Source organism: Tupaia chinensis, unplaced genomic scaffold (genome assembly GCF_000334495.1).
Source record: "Tupaia chinensis unplaced genomic scaffold, TupChi_1.0 Scaffold143796_1, whole genome shotgun sequence".
Lineage (NCBI taxonomy): Eukaryota > Metazoa > Chordata > Mammalia > Scandentia > Tupaiidae > Tupaia > Tupaia belangeri.
The window spans coordinates 7868853-7887143 of record NW_006203646.1 but is presented as its reverse complement, the minus strand read 5'-3'; the positions used below and the strand labels follow the sequence as shown (position 1 = coordinate 7887143).

The 18291-nt window shown below is 45.2% G+C and overlaps 1 long non-coding RNA gene across 1 annotated transcript; it reads right to left on the bottom strand.

Moving 5' to 3' along the window:
- Window positions 1–9343: 9343 nt before the first annotated feature.
- Window positions 9344–13950, bottom strand: LOC102482362 (uncharacterized). The gene is made up of 3 exons (XR_001369527.1): window positions 13621–13950; window positions 10822–10935; window positions 9344–9640 (listed from the first exon to the last, which is right to left on the bottom strand). It is a non-coding gene; the product is annotated as an uncharacterized LOC102482362 (long non-coding RNA).
- Window positions 13951–18291: the final 4341 nt, after the last annotated feature.

The window sequence follows — 18291 nt, the reverse complement described above, 5'->3', positions numbered from 1 at the left end:
CACACACACACACACACACACACACACACACACACGTGCTCGGTGTGAGTTTCAAGCCAACAGGTCAGGGACTCTAACCGAGGTCGAGTATGTGGGAGTCTGGCTACATAACCATTACGCATCTGCTAGTCCTCATGCATAGCTTTTACATAATGAACATTTTCTATGAACTTTTTGAAGACCTCTTGTAATTATGGCACATCCATGAGCCGTTCTACAGTCACAGCCAAGGTGCAGATGAGAACCTACTGCTAGGAAAAGACACCCCCAACAAGCAATTTGAGCAAAAAGATGCATTACACACCCACACGGATATTTTATGTGTGCCACGATGTAGCATTAAATATTCATCTCTGCATCACTTTCTCTACGTGTAAAGAGACATCTGGGAAGATACTTAGGGAGTTTTCCGTGATTTTTCTGAGAAGCAAGGTTTTTTTGTGTGTGTTTTTGTTTTGTTTACTTAGTCGTGTGAGCTTTTCTGAGTTAAATTATTTTCAGTGAGCATATATCATTTCTACAAAAGCCTAGTGACATTTAAAAAGAAAAAGGAGGAAAAGGAGAAGAATGGGAAGAAAGTAAAGAAGAAAGGAAGGGAGTAAGGAGGGAAGAAAGGATCAGATTAGTGCCTCTAATCTTGCCCCCAACACACACGTGCGCACACACACCACACACACGCCATACGCACACCACACGCACAGGCACAGGGAAGTGAAAGCTGGTTCAGGTGGACCAACCACCTGTGTATCTGCCGAGGCCAGCACCAGAGGCCAGGAGAGCTCCCCCTGGAAAGCTTGGTGAACCCCTACATGGCTCAGGTGCCCAGAGTTAAGACCCTTCCATCCTTGTGAGGCAGGCTTTGAATTTACGAAGAGGGGCCAGCAGAGATGGTGCTTTGGAAGCACCTTCGCCAGCCCTACCCAGCACACACCCTCTGAAGCTGCCCAGCTGCATTTAACCCCTCTGTAGACTTGCCACTGACACCCTCAAGCAGGCAGGAAGGGCCCAAGGGACAGAAAGCATAGCGTGGATGAGGGGAGGGCACCCTAACCTGGAGACCCAGGCTGTGAGAAGATCTGTTTATGCTCTCGGAAGGGAAGTTCAGCTCTCACCAGGTAACGGGAGTGCAAGAGAGACAGGAGAGGGGAGAAGGTGGAGGGAGCTTGCTAGTCAGTGTGGAACTTCATGAGCGACTCATGGATGCCAGCAATTGTCACTTGGTGTCTACCCTCAAGCTCTAAACCTTGGGAGTCTTTACACATGAATCTGAATTTTGATTTTCTTGGGACATCGGGGAAATGGCATTTGCTAGGCCTGTCTTCCACCAGGAGCCATATACCGGAGCTGGGCGCTGCTTCCCTTTGGACTGTGTCCGCAGCCTCTGCTCATCTCTGTGACTTTCCTAGGCCATGTGGGCCCTATGCTTTTCTACCCCTGCCCCCGGTGCCCCTTACACAGACTCCTTATTTTAAATATGTTCTCTCATCAGAGAGAGACAGAGAGAAAGAGAGAGAAAGCAACTCCTGGGAAGGGTGGCCACACCGCAGCCCCTTCTGTGTGCTCCTCTGGGCGTTTGGGGGATGCACAGACACATGCCCATTGTGCTTCTCAAGCCGCTGGGTCTAGAATTCAAACCACGCAGTAGGCCATGTCGCATCTAGCTCCTTTAACCACCATTCACCAGCTGGCCTCGAACCTTCTAATGTGAGAGCTATGTGCATTTCATAGGAGAGGAAGCAGAGGCCCAGAGACGTTAAGTGGTTAAATGACTCGCCCAGATCGCACAGCCTTCAGTAGCACAGCCATGGTTCAAACCTCTGACTTCAGTCTGGGCCCTGGGCAGGGAGGCGAAGTCACAGAGCCAAGAACGAGCAAGCCGTCTTTCGAGTGGCTGGCCATGGCCTCTTTCAGGTTCCTTTTCAATCAGGGACAAACAGGTCCTCCAGCATAGAACAGCTCTGAACTTCAACTTGTGGCCACCAGGTCCCCGGTGGGTGGAATGGAAGGTAAGGACTACAACAGGAGGGCGGAAAGTCTCTCCACCTACAACGCAGAGGCGAAGGGCGGGTGAAGAGGCTCAAGTCTGGGTGTTTTCTGGTTATTTTTTAAGAATTATTTTTTTTAATTATTCATTCATTTATTTTTAATTTGACCAGAGAGACAGAGAGAGAAAGAGAGAAGGTGAGAAAGCAAACTACCAGGTCTGGGACTCGAACCGGGGCTGGCCATGTGGGAGTGTCATGTGTGTAAACTTCCATGCCACCTGCTGGTCCCAAAGAAGTTCAAGATTCTTAATCTTCTCTACAGTCTCTGCTGCCTGACTGAAGGCGGGTGGACTGCATCTGGAGCAGTGGGGTATGGTGCCTCTGCACCTGTTTCTATCCTGAGACCAGGGCAGCGTGTTTGTCTCTACGTTCTGTTTCTAAGCTTCTTTTGGGCGAAACAGGATTTTGCTGCTCAAAAATAATTCAAAAAAAAATTGACATTGTAGTTTGTGTAACATATGATATGTGTGTATGTGTGTGTGTGTCTGTATATATGTATATAGCCTGTGTGTGTGTGTGTGTGTGTGTGTGTATAAATCTATCACTGGGAACTGTCAGATGAGCCCTTGCAGGCTGTAGCCGGCTCTTATCTTCAGTTTTCAGGACTGGCCTCCTGCTCGGTTTGCTTCTCTCCAAACCTCCTGAAATGGAGTCTGTCCTCCCTGGACTCCAAGCAAGGCCCAGAATCTGTTTGTGTGGATTTACATAAAATGCTTGGCTGAATGAGATTTACTGAGATTCACTGAATGCAGGTGAGATTCACAGAGTTCCCCAGGGCAATGATTTTTCTCTTTGAATTTCATTTTCTCTTGAGAAGCAAACACTTCTCTTCTCTGGCTTTCTCCCTCCAACCAGCCTGTGCCTTTCCTGGGCCCGTAATTCCTCCATGTCACACGCACACACGCACACACACACACGCACACACACGCACACTCGTGCACACGCACCCGACAAGCTCCGCATCACTGAATAAGTGTCTGTGTTGTTTCCATCACAGACAGATTGCGTAGTTTGACTCTGGCCTGTGGCAAAGTGGCTGGGATGAGAAGACACCCCGAGTCCTACGTGCCTGAGCAGCACATGTCATTTCTCTGGGCGTGGCAGTGTGGCCTCCAAGAAGACATTAGGAAAACCCACCCAGGTCACTGAGTCAGCTCTAAGGGAATGACACCCAGGAATCTGTACGATAACCAGTTCCTCAGCCGAGTAGGAAGCCAGGCCAGGTTTGGAAACCCCGCTGCAAGGCTACCTCTCTCTTCTGGGCTGGATCCCTGCTATCCCTCCTCTCCTTCTGCATCGCCACCCACAAGCCCCAACCAGCCCCGTGTGTTCGGCTCCTCCTAGCCCCCCAACCTGCCGTTTCCTAGGTGTCTGCCCATCTATACCTGTGCAGCCCAGGGCCACATCCACTCCTTCCAAGATTCAAACTCCTCCCCAGGAACGTTTGCCATGTCGATGGCAATGTTTATTAAGGCCTGTTACGCCCCAGGTACTGTTATTCACTTCACAGAATTCTCACAATCCCATGTGAAGTAGGTCTTATAACCACCACTTTATAGAGGAAGTTATAGAGGTCAAAAAGTAAAGGAAGGGAACAAGCAGATGGCATAGTGGTTATGTTGCTAGATTCCCATGTAGTTGACCATGGCTCAAGTCCTGGACACGGTGGCTTAAGCTCACGCCAGGTACGTGTGCATGTGTGCCCAAGAGCCAGAGAGGAAAATGGAGGAGAAAGGATTGTAGCACCCAGGGCAGGGGGTGATTTCTCACTTTCTGTCTCTCTCTGTCTCTGTCTCCCTGGTGAATATATGTGCTCTATAGCAAAAATTTCTGGAAAAAAAATGAAGGAAACTACTCAAGGCCAAACAATGTGTAAGTGGCAAAAGCCATATTTCATACTCAGTTTGTGAGCCAGGTTTCCTACTCAGATCTGTCTTGTGTGTTTCCTACCTCTTATCACCACCCAGCATTATATTAGATGGTTGTTCATTGACTATTGTCAGTCTAGAGTGTAGGCCTCCTAAGGGCAGGGACTCTTGTTGGCCACTTCCTATGTCAATATCGCCCACATAATTTAGGCTCAATAAATATTTATAAGTGAATAGTGAATTGATAGCAGAATTTACACTTCGACTCCTAAAATTGTAAAATTCATTTTCAAAGCCGAATATATCTGGTTAAAAATATCAAGAAGTAGAAAAAGAACAGTACAATTTAAATTTCCTTTCTAGATACCCACTTCTCTTTCTCCGAGGTGACACAGCTTTTACGTGCCATTCCAGAGATATGTGAATAGTCAGTGCAGGGGCATGTGTATATGAGAATATGTGTAATATGTGTGTGTGATAGCATTACACCACTGAAACCATTCTCCATCTTGGTTTTTTTCATTCGATGGGTCTTGGGAATGTTTGAATACATACATGCCCACACATCCCTCAGATATTGTCATGTTACGTTTTCAGACCTACTGTATGGGTTCCAAAATAGTCCCTGGAGACTTTTGAGCTAAGATGGTAGGTGTGACCCAGCAGCATGGAATGACTGAGAATCTTGGGCAGTGTGGGACCTTCGAGAAGGCCTGGTTCAACTGTTTTTTATTACAAATGTTGAAGCTGAACACAAGGTAGATAGTGGTAGGAACGGATATTTGCGCAGTCACATAGGGAGTTAATTGCAGATCTGGGGCAAGAAACATTCCTCTGGAATCCTTGCTGCCTTGGTCTCCTCTGTGCTTGCCCAGTGCTGAAGAAATCCTAGCCAGTTCCCATCAGAGAGAGCGCTTGGTTGGGCTTTGTCAATGGCAGTGCCCTCCCAGGCAGGCTGGGGTGAGAGCAATTATGTAGGTCGCTTGGTAATCAGAAAAGAGAGCCCGAGCCCTTTAAATGCAGGCTGTTTCATTTGGTCCCAGAAGATTGGATTAGCATCGATTGTCTGCACTGAGCGAGTAGATAAAAGACTGACACCAAAAGGGAACATCAGAGAAAGGATGAGCCAAGGCACCTTGCTCTCCATGCAGCCTCCATGCTGGCATCTGGGACTTCCTGAGCCCATCAGCAGCTCCCAGGAGTCTGTGCTTCCTGTCTCATTGACAGAGCATGAGCGGAGGGACCAGAGTCAAGAGACAAAGCTGAGGAAACAAAATGCAGGGAAAGGGGTCTCTGCTGGGATAAATGCCCTTATCTGCAGGTGCCCACTCCGCATGGCTCCCGTCCCCATCCTTCTCCTTGCACCTTCTCTCTTCCTCTCAGCTTCGTGAAGGGAGGAACCCAGTACGCCTTCTTCACTGTGACTACCCAGAGCCCAATACAGTACCTGACATGCTAGGTGTCCGGTAAATACCACTGAAGTAATTAATACACGCACACACATGTCGATCGTCCCTACGCAGTGCATTCCCTCAGCCTGGAGTCATGCTTAAACTGTTTCCAATCCCTCTGCTGCCCTTTTCTTTTCCCTTTGCTGGAAGTCCAGCTTCCTCCAGGAAACCTTCCCCATTACCACAGCTATGATGACTTCTTCCCTTGAAATTCTTTTTCTAAAAAAAGAATTAATTAACTTTATTACTGATCATTATTCTTTCATTTGACCTGAGAGATACAGAGAAGAGAGAGAGAGAGCAAGCCGCCAGGTCCGGGACCTAAACCATAGTCAGCCATGTAAGAGTCCAGCACCCTAACCACCATGCTACCTACCAGCCCCATTTACCTGAAAGATGTGGGCAGAGCAACCACATCTTTCCAACCATAACCCCAGACATGGTCTGCCAGGTACATGTGACTTAAAGGGATGATCAGAGAGAGGCTTAAAATCAGGACCATCATAGAAAATCTATGTTGAAAATATGTAATTGATGCCATGCAGACAGTATTAATTCTGCATTGCCTCATAGACGGAGGTAGGATGAGGTGGTGGAGAGAGCCTTGGGTATGCTATCACATAGCCTGGAGCTTCACGTGTGTGCTAACTTTCTTGACTTCTCAGCATCCTGTCAACTACAAAACAGGAGTAATAATGAGACCAGCAGTTAGCATAATGGCTATGTCACTGGACTCTCATGTAGCCAATTGCGGTTTGAGTCCTGGAACCAGTGGCTTAAACTCACACTGGGTGCATGTGCGTGCATGCCCAAGATCCTGAGAGGAGAATGGAGGAGAAAGGACTGCACTGTGGGCATCCCCTTTGGGGGTGATATTTCACTTTCTTTCTCTCTGTCTTTCTCTGTCTTCCTGGAGAGTGTACACCCCCTACTTTCCCCCCCCCCAAAAAAAAAAAAAAAAAAAAAAACAACCAGGAGTAATAAGTCCCTCCTTACAGGGTGTACCCTCCTCAAGAACAAGAATTTTTGTCAGTTTGTTCATTGATATAATCCTAGCCCCTAGAACAGTACCTGGCATAGGTAGGTACTCAGTAACTACTTATTGAAAGAGAACACATGGAATGGTAATAAAAGTAGCTGTGATTTACTAACCACGCACTGTGTGTGAGGCTCCATGCTCGCCACTGAATGTATAGTGTCTTATTTAATCCTTGCCACAGCCTTGTGAGCTGACTCCATTTTACAGATGAAGAAAACTGAGGCTAAGCCTCAAGCTTTACAGCAAGATTGTGGTGAAAACTTGATATTCTCTCCCCCTACAATCCCACCTTTCTCTCTTAAGTCTGTTCTTAGCTTCGTCTCCCTCACTCAGCCCTCACTTCTTCCACTCTTGCAGCCTCAGGCTTGCCCTGCGAAAGTCTCCAAACTGGCCCACTCTGCTCAAGCTTCAGGGCCCAGCCTAGTCTTCCATTCAAACAAGTTAGTCTTCTTTTTTAAAAAAAAAAAAAAAAATTATTTATTTATCTAATTCTATGTGTTATAATTATTTTAAAATTTGAACAGATAGAGAATGAGAAGGAAAGAGAAAGCGAGAAAGGAAGCCGCCAGGTCCAGGACTCGAACCACAGTTGGCCATGTGGGAATCCAGTGCCCTTAAGCACCATGCCATCTGCCAGCCCCCATGTAAGTAAGTCTTGAAGGAATAGAAAGGGATGCCCATATACTCTGCACCCTCTCTCCTTTGGGCTAAAAGCAGGAGCTTTGTCCAGGCCCAGCCCTTACTCTCATTCTCCTCCATCCATCACTCTAGCTAGTCTCTGATGAAAACCCACAGAATGAAGACCTGCAGGTGGCATGGAGGTTAAAGGTACTGGATTCCCACATAGTCGACGACAGTTCAAGTCCCAGACCTGGCAGCTTGTTTTCTCACTTTCCCTTTCTCTCTGTGTGTGTGTCTCTCTTTGGTCAACTTAAAAAGCAATAATAAAACAAATGTTATTAAATAAATATTAAAAAAGAAAAAGAAAATGTGCAGGATGTGGGCACTTTCTGCCTAGTCTAAACCTTTGCCCAGAACACCCTTCCTGTCTTCTTCGCTTGCAAATGACCACATATCTCAAGCTAAGAGCACATCCTCCAGGTAGTCCACTCTGACCGCTCCTGCATCATGACAGGGTCCCTTCTCCTGTTCCTGTGGCTCTCAGCACCTCCCCGTACCCTGTCACTCTCCATTATTACTGCCTTTCCCCTCTAGACTCGAAGCTCCTATCTGAGACCGAGAATCTTTTCCAACTGGCACACGCCTGTACCCCTGTACCTAGCTCGGTGGCACAGAGTGGGGATGGTCCACACAAGTCCAGATTATGAGACCTGTTTCGATGGAATTTTAACAATCTTAGAAACCACGACTATGAGTTGAGTTAGGGCTTTTGTATGTTATCAGTGGTCTGTCTCCTGCCTGGTGTGGTAGGAAGCAGGGTAAAAATTGGGTAGGACTTGGACATTTTTGTCCTGTCCTCAGTCCTGCTATGAGTGGGCAAGCTCTTTCCCAGTCTTAGAGAGCAGTGAGTTCGCAGCAACAGCTGTAAGAGGAAAGATGATGAATATAAGGCTGGAAAGGAGGGATATGGCTCAGTCAGGACCTGGGAATGTCCTCAGAAGAAAAAGCGTGGGAAACAGTGAGAAGCCTCTGAGGGTCTTGGAGCAGGAGGAGGCGACCCACTCAGCCAGGGGCTGATCCCTGGGGAAGACTGGCTAGTAAATCTGGCAGCCAAGGGATCATTTCCTGTGAGGTTGTAAACTCACCCACCTGCTGGCGAGGCTAATGCCCCACTATCTACTCCTTAGATAACAGCTCTCAGCCTCCCTAAAGACTCTCATTTCACAAGCTCAGGTTTCCGGAGGGAGCGATTAGAGCAAAGCAGAAAGATTCCCCAAGTAAGTCATTAGCAGAGTGGCTGGGATCTCCATTGAGAGCTTTGATGAATAAATTTGCCCCAGGAGTCCAGTCCTTGGCAAAAGCTGTCCTGTGTGCTGCTGCAGAGCCTGGCCTTCAGGGAGGGCCAGTAAGCGGACCCAGAGAAGGGGGCTAGCAGGACCAGTTCTGAAGCAGCTCTGGCTTCAGAAACATTAACATCCCTGCAGAAGGATTCAAGCCACTCCAGAATGTTCTATCATCACTGATGCTTCTGCCTACGGGGCCTTCAAGAGCACAGAGAAAAGAATCTTGACCTGAAGGAGATGCTCCTACCATAACAGGCTGTGTGTGCTTGAGAAAATCACTTCACCTCTCTGGGCTTCCACTTCTCTATCCTTTGAAGGAGCTAGTTGGACCTGTTCTAGAATAGCAAATGGGTTCCATTTCTCCTTTCCCATTCTGATCAGTTGTTAATGATTGCCAGATGCACTGTGCTAATCATTTTGAGACTGCATCCAGAAAAGAATACGATATTCCATCAGGTGTCTTCAGAAGAGGGAGTAGTAACCTGATGTATTGGTTTTCCTGTGCTGCTGTTACTAATTACCACATATTTCGTGGTTTAAAAGAAATTTCTTCTCTTACCAGTCTGAAGGTCAGAGGTCTGAAATCAGTTTCTCTAGGCTAAATTCAAGATGTTGGTAGGGTTGTTTCCTTTGGAAGCTTCTTATTTATTTATTTATTTTTGGAGACATTTTTCCTGTAGGGCACGTGCGCTCACCAGAAAGAGACAGACAGAGACAGAAAGCGAGAAATCACCCACCACGGGGGATGGCCATGCCACAATCCCTCCTCCTCCATTCTCCTCTTGGGATCTTGGGGACACATGCACACGCGCCTGGTGCGAGTTTAAGCCACCGGGTCCAGGACTCAAACCATGGCTGACTACATGGGAGTCCAGCAACATCGCCATTACGCCAACTGCTGGTCCCGCTCTGGAGGCTTTGAAGAAAAAAATCTTCCTTTGCCTTTTCTGTTTCTGGTGGCCTACTTACTCTTGGCTTGAGAGCACTTCCTCCATCTTCATAGCTCATCAGTCCAGTCTCTGCTTCCGCTGTCACAATCAGATCTCCCTCTGCCTCCGACAGGACACTGTCACTTCACTGGGGCCCACCCAGGCGATCCAGGATAATCTCTCCCTCTCAAGGTCCTTAGCTGAGTCACATCCGCAAAGTCCCTCATGCTACATAGGTAACTTCCAGGGATTCAGACACGGATATCGTTGGGGGCCGTTACTCAGTCTACCACTCCTGGCATGTGGCAGTAGTTTGCATGTCAACAATCAGCCTAGATTTAGAACTGAAATTGAATAATGGAACAGCTCTAAGTTAGTGTTGGAGGCCTGGCGTATGGGAGCTTTAACAGAGAAAAAGATTGCACATGGCATTTTCTCTGTTTTAAGAACCACTCCAGCCTCATTGAAATTCCACATCCCACTGCCTTCTCCTGACACTGTATCATTTACAATGCTCCCGAGGCTAGTACAGTGACTCATTATTATTAGTTAATGAAGCATCTAAGGCCTAAACCCACAGTCAGCAGCTGGGATAAAGAGTAAGGATGGAGCCGGACTACAGGGAAGTCTCTTTCTGGGGTATAGACCAGGGGCGAGAGGCCGTGCTGTCCTCATGCATTTATTGCATGAACATTGACTGAGAGTGCCAGGAACTGTGGACACAGCAGCACCAAGGGCCACACGGTCCTTGCCCTCAGAGAACACGCAGGCGAGTGGGAGAGGCAGGCATGCACACGAGGGAACCGTGCTCCGAAGGAGGTGGGTGTTGGGTGAGCCCTGGGGACAGTCTCTGTCTCAGAGTTGGGGGAGTCTTCTCTGAGAAAGGGGCAGGTAACTGAGCCTGGAAACAATAAGTACATTTTCTCTGAGAAAGGGGCAGGTAACTGAGCCTGAAAACAGTAAGTATATATTCTGATGTTGAAAAAGTACAGGGAAGGGTGTTTCAGCAGAAGAAACAACAGATCTCAGTGAGGTGCAAGAGTGGTTTTTCACAGCAGCCCGAGTGAGATGGAGAGAATCTGGAGAAGAAATGAAAGTCCGTCCTCAGGCTGGAGTGGTGGCAAGGGGATAATGGTCCTGAGAATATGGACACACATTTCAGGGGAACCTGACTTCGGAAACAAGCCAAGGCACTTTGGAATAACTTTGAGAGACCACAAGGAAAGGCCAAAGGACAGAGTTGGGCCCAAATCTCAGGTCTGTCATTTACTAGCTCTGTGACTCGGGTAAGTTCCTGAAACCCCTGAGCCTCAGTTTCCTCATCTGTTGGGATGGTTGTGAGGTGAGGGCTTTCTCTGTCTCCTTTCCTGTGGATACCCGGCCTCTGTCATGTGTTTGTACACAAAATGAACAGTGTCTAAAAAGCGCTTGGCTGGGAGTCTGGCAAATAAATGTTTAGTGAGTTAATTAGCTAACTTTAGAGGAAAGTTCTCCGGGAGTCTCACGATCCACCAGCCCAGCCTACCTGGTCATGCTCAGGTACTGTCTAGTATTCCTGATGAATACTAGAGTCACCTCCTCTGGGGTCTGATGTTCTGGCCTCTGCTCCATCTGCTCCTCAGTTGTGAATTCCTGAGGGCTAAAACCCAGAGAAAGTGTTTAGCAAGTATCTTGTTAAAAAGTAGATAACAGAGCAGCCTATTTTACAGGTGAAGGAACTGAGTCCCAGTGGGGTCAACACACTTGTCCAGAGCTGGAGGAGAGTCCTGGTTCCTAGAGGGCCAGAACAGCACACCTCTGTCCCAATGCACTGTCCCCTCCTCAGTGATGACTTGGTGTGGATGGGTCCATGGTAGCCAGCTGGTAAAGAGCGAATGCAGACAGAAGAGAGAACTCGGTACTCCTTTTTAAATTTTTTCTTAGATTTTTGCTATAGGGTGCATGTGCTTGCCAGAGAGACAGAGACAGACAGACACAAAGCAAAAACTCATGCATGCACGCACACGTGCCCAGCGTGAGTTTTAAGCCGCCAGGTCCGGGACTCGAACCATGGTTGACCACGTGGGAATCTAGCAACATAACCATTACATCATCTGCTGGTCCTAGAGAACTGGGTACTCCTACATTAAATCCACAGCCACCTGCCTGGTCATGAGGGAGGGTTACCTAGGCCACCACGATGTGCTTTTTATTAAAGCAGAGCTCCCTCACAGGTAGTCTTGGAAATGTCAGTTGTAATTAAAACCTTAATACTAATACGCACACTATAGATTAAACTCAGCCAGAACAGCTCCTGCTGGGTGAACTTCTCGCACACTCCAGCATACAAAATTGTCTCCAGTAAAAGGGCATGTTCAGAAACATCAGGTCTATCAGGCAGCCTCACTCATAGAAGGGTCTTGGCCATGTCTCAGCATCACTGACTCCAGGCTTTCAAAGACAGCTCCCAAGTAGAGGCAGCTAGGTCCCTGTTTTGGTTAAGCCGCTACTATGAAACTGGTGCTTAACCAAATCGAACCAGAGTATTGTCAGCATTAGAAGGGACTCCGACATGATCTGACCCATGTCATTTTATAGATGGAGAAACTGAGTCCTAGAAAAAGAAAGAGACATGTTAGTAGACAGCCAGATCTCCTTCCTTTCAGCTCAGCGTCCTCCCATCCATCACCCTGGTTTTTCCAGATAATAGCTGTGTTCTCTTCGGGTACGTCTGTTTCCTTTCTGAACTCTAGATTCCTTATCTGAAAAATGGAAGTTGTTGGACTAGTTTTCAACCTAACTGCACATTAAATTCCTCTACAGAGATTTTTAAATCCCTATGCCTACATCCACCTGAGAACAAGTCATCAGTCTCTGGGCTGGGACCTAAACATGAGTTTATAAAGCTCTTCAGATGTGGTGCCCATCTGCTGGCAAGGTGGTTAAGGCCCTGGACTCCCACATGTCTGACTGTGATTCAAGTACCAGACCTGGCAGCTTGCTTTCTCACTTTCTCTCTCTCTCTTTCTATCGCTCTCTGGTGAATGCATATGCCTTATAGTAAAATTTTAAATATAATAATAAACAGAATTGAATAATTATTTTTTTTTAAAAAAAGAGCTCTTCAGGTGAGTCCAATGTGTATCCAGACTGAGTGCTGGTAAACTGTAATCCCTATGTTTCTCTTTCATCCTAATATTTTATGTTTAAGAATTCTTCTTCCTGGAAGCCTCTGTGTATCACATACTCTCATGCTATAACCCGCCCCCTCCAAACACACACTCGCATGCACACACATCCCACAACTGATTGTGAGCAGTTCCTTCTCATACTGCTAATCGCAGCTCAAATATCCCATCATTTCACTGAATGAGGGAAAGAATTGCCTTAGCTCTTCCCTCTCCTAGCCTGAACCGCACTTCAAATTATGATTAATTATATTCTATCAATGTCGTTCCTGTAAACTAAGCGACAGCAAAGATCTAGTAGACAGACTCTAAAATAGTCCTCAGTTACCCCCCATTCCCTTCCTAGAATTCATGCCCTTGAGTGTGGGCAGGAACTGCAACTCGCTTCTAACCCACACAAACTGGCAGAGATGTTAGTTCAAAGATCATGTTACAAAGTTGGCAAAGTCTGTCTTACTAGGCTTCCTTCCTTGCAGATTTCGATGGCCATGTCGGGGAGGGCCATGTGGCAGGGAACTGAGGGCAACAAGTCACTAGGAACTGAGGCTCTTAGTTCAACAGCCTGCAAAAGCCTGCACCCTGCTAACAACGACATGGGATTGGAAGTGGATCCTTCCCCAGTCAAATCATCTGATGAGACAGCCCCAGCAGACACCTTGATAGCAGCCTTCTAGAGGACTCACCCACAGAAACCTTGAAATCTTAAATGTATTATTTTAAGACGCTAATTTTGTGGTCATCTTGTTATGTGACAAAAGGTAATGAATACACTGAGCCTATCTCATTCACCCCTTTAGGCCTGTCATCCAGTACGACACGTGACACATAGCAAGTACTCAAAAATATTTGGCAGGCAATGAATTAATCAGAGTAACACCGCTGACTGACACTCTGGTAATTGTAACTAAAGTCTTTGAATCCAGCATTTGCTCAACCCTTTTTTCCTTTTCTTCCTCCTAGTCACAAGCTGGTAGCTAAAAATTCAATGTTAGCCCATCAAGCAAGGACTGTCCTCCAATCCTTCACTCTCTGGAGGGCACGGGGGAAACACACACTGTTATTACAATAATTACTGTGTTCTAGCCTTAATGAAATCAACATGTGGTTAAATAACAGTTTGCTAAGTATGAATTGTTACTGTATTGATAAACCTTTACCTAATAAATAGAGAGCAATGCTCCAGGCAAGGTAACAATCCTGGCTTTATGGATCCAAAATCATTCCAAAGATGCAGAGGATGCCATTGACCACTGGGGGATGGCCTGTGGATGACACTGGCTTTCAGCTGCAGCTGGCACCTGGACTCTCCTATATTGTCCCTGCTTTCAGGCTTGCTTAAAATCAGTAGCTCAAAGAAAACTGCCAAAAGACACAGATATGCCTGGGCTCTTTGCTGCTGTTTGCAGTCTGAACAGCAACAGAACCTTCTAGAAACAAAAAGCAGGGTGCACATCCACTTTTCCTGCTAAGGCCAAAGGCAATCTCACGCTGCTTTGACCAGAGTGCATCATGCCCTGACAGGGTCAGGACTCTGCAGGTTCAGGAATGGCTCTGTGAGGTCATCAGTCTCCAAGGTAACTCTGGGAGTCACAACAGAGAGTGAGACAGGAGCTCCAGGCAAGACCTCACTGGCCTCTGCTCAATTCAGGGCAGTTCATCTAGAACACTGCTGACTGGCACTCTGATAAAATTCAAGTAAATTGAATGTAACTGGGTCTTGGGAATGAGCTGAAATGCTCCATGGAGCCTGCTGGAAGCATGGTGGGGGCTCTGGGAAAAGGTTAGGAGGACTTTTGAAGAGATTTCTAACCGATGTTGAGAAAACATGGGTGATCAGACTGACAGACAGAACTGTATGGGCTTCTTGTTTTTTACCCTCATCCTGTTCCTTAATCTCTCTTTCTTCCCAGTCTTCCCTTTCTTCATGACCCCTGATTGGTTCTCAGGTTGGTCAATTCTCCCAAGTATCAGAGCTCACGTTCAGACTCTAGATCCAAGTGATTTGTGTTCCCTCCTCCCAACAGCTGGACTTGCTGAAGGAATACTCCAATGGAGACAGGAATAACCCACAACAACAATAATAGCAATAATCAGAGTTAGCATTTTATGATCACTTATCATGTGCAATGTGGTGGGCTCTTATGCACAGAAACTCATTTAATAGACATGAGAATTCAATGAGCTAGGACTCATCCCTGCTTTATAGATGAAGAAACTAGGTCTTAAAAAGGTCTAGAAGGAGCCAGACTGGGTACAATGGTTAAATGCAATGCTCTACGAGGCTGAGAAGGTTCTGGTTTGCATCCAGAGACCTCCTTCAGTATGCAGGCCCTGCGGTGGGAGGGTTTGGGAAAGTACCAGGACTAGAGGAAGCCCAGTGATCGCAAGAAGAATGTGGTGTTGAGAGGACATTGAAGACATTGAAGAGAGAGGCTTAATCTGATCTGGTCAGGACCGGAGAGTGGAGTCCTGACGGTAAATAAGACAAAGTCTCTGATCTTGTGGGGGGTTGCAGCCACTGAGGGTTTAAAAAACAAAAACAAAAACAAAAAAAACAACGAAACAAAAGAGTTAGATGAATAAATAAGAATATTTTAGATATTAGTAAAAACTATGAATAAATAAATTGAGGGAGGCCAGTCGAACTAAAATGATGTGGTAGTTAAAACAGCTGGGTCCCACATGGTTGACTGTTTGGTTCAAGTCCTAGACTTGGTGACTTGAGGAACATGCTAGACATATACGTTCATGCCCCAAATCCTGAGAGGATAATGGAGGAGACAGAATTGCAGCATGGCCAGCCCCTCTAGGGGGTGATGTCTCACTTTCTTTCTCTTTCTGACTCTCTCTGGAAAGCACACACACCCTATAGCAAATTTTAAAAAAGATAGTAAGTCCAAAAAATAAAAAATAAAATGAAGTGATAATGAAATTGTCAGTAATGTTGAACTAAGGAATTCAAACCAATCTTTCAGCTGAGAATAATATAAAAAACTGGACAGGTTTTTTTTTTTTACTTGCTTAAGTGTAGTGAAGGGCTAAGAAGGATAATAAAGAACCACTGAAACAAGACCTACAGGTAAAGAAACATGGGGAGGGGAGATTTAGAAATGTGAGTTAAGAATTTTGTCCCCTTGGGCTTTGCTGATCCAAATGAGGCAGCCAAGAGACTAAGAAGCTCTCTTTCGACAGCCTCTGGATGAAAAAAAATTGAAATCTAGGACCCATCATTTGTGGTGGAAACTTTAAATAGCTCTATTACAGATATAAAGGTAAACCAGAAGCAAATTAGCCCTGCTCTAATAGCAGCCAAATCCAATATTTTATTTTAAAAGAGGACTGAGAAGAATGACGTGTCACTTTCAAAGGAGCAGAAATTAGCCCAATGACTCACTTCTCAAGAGAAACAAAAGAAGGCAGAAAACGGTGAAATAATGTCTTTAAAATACCTGTCAAAGTAAAATTTTAAACCTAACAAAAATATCCTTCGAATGTAAATATGAAGCCCAGCCACAGCATAGGCAGTAGGGTGTTTTGGGTGATCCTGGAGCCCTGTGGTGGGCCTACGCTTAAATCCCATGCTCAAATATACCATGATCCTGGCTGGCTGCAGAGCTAGGAAGGAGACTGCAGGAAAAAAACCCTGTGGGGATGTCTCTGTCTCTCTCTTTTTCTCAGTAAACTTGTAAGAAAGCAACACAAAAAGCATGTGGTTTATAAAACAATACAGAAAGACTGATAGTACAAGGATAGAAAAATAGTAACAAAATAATAATAATTAAAAAATAATAACAATGGTATTTCCTATGCAAATACCATTCAAAGAAAGCTAGAGCAGCTATATTCATAAGTATACTCCACTAAAAAGTTTTAAAAATTAATTATAATCTGGGGCCGGCAGGTGGCGAGGTAGTTAAAGGCGTCGTACTCCCAGATGGCTGACCACCGTTTCGAGTCCCAGACCTGGCAGCTTGCTTTCTCACTTTCCCTCTCTCTCTTTCTCTATCTCTCTTTGGTCAAATTGAGAAAAATAATAATAAATATAAAAAACTGGACAGGTTTTTTTTTTTTACTTGCTTAAGTGTAGTGAAGGGCTAAGAAGGATAATAAAGAACCACTGAAACAAGACCTACAGGTAAAGAAACATGGGGAGGGGAGATTTAGAAATGTGAGTTAAGAATTTTGTCCCCTTGGGCTTTGCTGATCCAAATGAGGCAGCCAAGAGACTAAGAAGCTCTCTTTCGACAGCCTCTGGATGAAAAAAAATTGAAATCTAGGACCCATTATTTGTGGTGGAAACTTTAAATAGCTCTATTACAGATATAAAGGTAAACCAGAAGCAAATTAGCCCTGCTCTAATAGCAGCCAAATCCAATATTTTATTTTAAAAGAGGACTGAGAAGAATGACGTGTCACTTTCAAAGGAGCAGAAATTAGCCCAACGACTCACTTCTCAAGAGAAACAAAAGAAGGCAGAAAACGGTGAAATAATGTCTTTAAAATACCTGTCAAAGTAAAATTTTAAACCTAACAAAAATATCCTTCGAATGTAAATATGAAGCCCAGCCACAGCATAGGCAGTAGGGTGTTTTGGGTGATCCTGGAGCCCTGTGGTGGGCCTACGCTTAAATCCCATGCTCAAATATACCATGATCCTGGCTGGCTGCAGAGCTAGGAAGGAGACTGCAGGAAAAAAACCCTGTGGGGATGTCTCTGTCTCTCTCTTTTTCTCAGTAAACTTGTAAGAAAGCAACACAAAAAGCATGTGGTTTATAAAACAATACAGAAAGACTGATAGTACAAGGATAGAAAAATAGTAACAAAATAATAATAATTAAAAAATAATAACAATGGTATTTCCTATGCAAATACCATTCAAAGAAAGCTAGAGCAGCTATATTCATAAGTATACTCCACTAAAAAGTTTTAAAAATTAAGTATAATCTGGGGCCGGCAGGTGGCGAGGTAGTTAAAGGCGTCGTACTCCCAGATGGCTGACCACCGTTTCGAGTCCCAGACCTGGCAGCTTGCTTTCTCACTTTCCCTCTCTCTCTTTCTCTATCTCTCTTTGGTCAAATTGAGAAAAATAATAATAATAATAAATGAAGTGATTTTAAAAATGCAATTGCAATATGTACCTAATGAGCATAAATAAAATTCAATAATTACAAGATATACATCATTTCAAGCACACGCTGAACAATGATAAAACTTGGCTATATGCTGGGCCATGAGGAAAGTATTAACTAATCTCAAAGGTTAAAAACAATATAGAACATATTCTCTGACCATAATTGCAATTAAACTATAAATCAATAACAAAAGCGTGATTAAAATTCTTCATCTATTTTGAAGATAAGAAATAAAGTTCTAAATACTCTATAGATTTCAGAAACAATCACAGTAGGGCTTAGAAAGTATTTTGGACTCCACATTCATGAAAAGGTGACATCTCTGAGTATTGGGATACCATTTAAAATGTGTATAGAGAGAATGCACATATTAGAAAAGAAGGGAAACAATGAATCAGAATTCAATGATCAATCACCTATATTTTTAAAAAAAACATAAAAAATTAGGGCCAGCAGCCAGCAGGTGGCATGGAGGTTAAGGTGTCCCATGTGGCCAGCTGTACAACTTGAGTCCTGGGCTTGATGTCTTGAAAATTATGCTGGGCATGTGTGTGTGCATATCCCAAGCCCCGAGAGGAGCCTGGAGGAGAGGGAATCGCAGCATGGCCATCCCTCCAGGAAGTGATTCCTCATTCCTCATTTCCCTTTTCTCTCTCTCTCTCTCTCTCTCTCTCTGGCAAAGGTGTGTGCCCTACA